Genomic DNA, 2397 nt, shown 5'->3' with positions numbered 1-2397 from the left:
AACATTAAACAAACAACGTACCGAGCCATAAAGAAGGTCTCGTGTGTAAAATAATGTACAGAGCCATGAAGAGGCATCGTGTATCTAATAACGTATCGAGCCATCAAGAGGCCTCGCGTATATGATAATGTACCGAGCCATCAAAAGGCCTAGTGTATAAGATAACGTACCGAACCATCAACAAGCCTTATATATATGATAACATACCGAGCTATCAGGAGGCATCATGTATATGATAACGTACCGACCCATCAAGAGGCCTCATGTATATGATAATGTACCGAGCCATAAAGAGGCATCGTTTGTAAATCAATGTACCGAGCCATAAAAGGATCTCATATGTAAAAACGAACAACAACACAATAAGATCTTTGAATCTATCATCAACTGTACACACAATGGATAGCACAGAGGCCTAACATCACCCATGATACAGGACAGTACTACATAAGGCTTGTGGACGAAGTATATGTGATAGCATATTCAAGCCTATAGCCCTTAGGCTCACTACAACATTCAAAACTACCTTTAAACATCATTCCTTTAGGATGAGAATAGGGATTATAATAGGGATGTCATGAACATATGAAACAAGGGGAATATCAAGAGTGGAGTGTTTTGTAACAAACTCTTTTTTTAAACATTTCGTTTCGGAAGTCGCATTAAAAGTGGATTCATGCCAATAGAAGATGGAAAGAACATCCATTACATACCTCCAGTGTTGACTCACTCGACGACAATGACGAAATCAATCTGCTCAACATACTAATCTACAATAAATGACAATAATGATAATGTCAGTCTAAGGAAACTACTATAGCAATATGTCAAGCGGTAAGCTCGTTTTACAATAATCAAACGGCATTTCTTCGCGCACTTTTCCCTTCCAAGCTCACAATAATAAAAACCAACGCATATACAAAATCTTGCCTAAAAATCCAGCCTTTAAACACAACAAGAATAACCTCAACTACAGCCCAACAATAACACACAATTCATACACGGCTTTCGACAGTCATTTTGTAAGTTCTCACCCAAACGACATGTCTAAAGCCTCAACAAGCTCATATACTTAAAAAGGAAGAGAAATCTTACCTTATACATCAGAAACGACCTTTCCCTGAACCTTACTTCATCATGAAGTAACTTCCAATCCAAAGAACCAAGTGAAGAAGAAGAACTACACATTCATTACGACAAGATTAATACTTTTCATATTCTTTATTCCATTGTAAGCATTAATGACTTCTTTATTACTTTTTTTTTTTGCATTAAAGACTACGGGTAGCTAAATTTAATACTAAGGTTGTGAACCCATTAAAGACTATGAAAATGTCTGCTTTACTCTATTTGTTATATGTAATTTGAGCATATTAAATTTTGGCACCATTGCCGGGGAATACGATTTGAAATTACTAAATATTGTGTGCTTTACTTCAAGTCTTTTTCTATTCCATCACACCTTGTTTGCTGTTTTCTGTGAACCAAGTAATCATGGCCAATAGAGGCGGAGGACGTGGAGCAAATGGTGGTAAAGGTGTGCAAGTCGTGCCCCAACACCGTAAGCTGAGGAAGAGGAGAATATATTTGCAGATTACATGCAAGAGGTGGAATATGCATCTGCTATTGTTCCACCGAGGGCCAATGCTACAAGTTGCAAGATTGATGGCACTGTCTATCAATTGCTCAAGCTAGAAAGGTATTTTCTGAACTCTACCGACAATGACCCTCATCAACACTTGAAGAATTTTATTGGTGTGTGCTAGACACATACCCATAATGTTGTTACTCCTGATGCAATCCGGTTAAGAGTTTTTGAATACTCTTTAGCCGGCGAACCAAGAGATTGGTTTGATAAGTTGCCCTTCAATTCTAGTCATACTTGGGGTGAGCTGGTGAGTGTCTTTCTCAAGAAGTGGTTTCCTCCAAGAAAGAAAGTTGAAATCCCAGACAAAGTTTATGAGTTCAAGCAACTTTCGGGGGAACAATTGTATGAAGCATGGGAGAGGTTCAAGCAGTACTTGATGCGGTCGCTGAATCATGGTTTTCCACATCACATATTAATGGAGAAGTTCTATATAGGGTTAGATTCGATGACGCATCCAGTGGCAAATAATGCAGCCGGTGGGTGTTTCATGGACAAGACATATGCCCGAATCACTCAATTGCTTGACAGATTAACTACACATAATCAAGCATGGCATTCAGGTGGTGCTGATGGTGTAGCATATGGTGCTTCGTTAATCACCAATATTGTGAAACAAAACCAAGACACACAACAAACTCTGGCTCAACTTGCAACCAAAAGATTACTTTGCTGACAAAAAGGTTTAATGAAAAGGATACAAAGAAAGTGAATGCAGTTGAAGATGTGCAAACTTTGCCAAAGGGAATGTA

The 2397-nt window shown here is 38.4% G+C and overlaps 1 non-coding gene across 1 annotated transcript; it reads right to left on the bottom strand.

The window, feature by feature from the left end:
• Window positions 1–1942: 1942 nt before the first annotated feature.
• On the bottom strand, window positions 1943–2047 carry LOC132065857 (small nucleolar RNA R71). The gene has a single exon (XR_009416827.1). It is a non-coding gene; the product is annotated as a small nucleolar RNA R71 (small nucleolar RNA).
• Between the last annotated feature and the right edge of the window lie 350 nt (window positions 2048–2397).

Source organism: Lycium ferocissimum, chromosome 7, assembly GCF_029784015.1.
Source record: "Lycium ferocissimum isolate CSIRO_LF1 chromosome 7, AGI_CSIRO_Lferr_CH_V1, whole genome shotgun sequence".
In the NCBI taxonomy this organism is placed as follows: domain Eukaryota; kingdom Viridiplantae; phylum Streptophyta; class Magnoliopsida; order Solanales; family Solanaceae; genus Lycium; species Lycium ferocissimum.
Note: the sequence above shows the minus strand (reverse complement) of the source record. Positions and strands in the feature narration are given on the sequence as shown.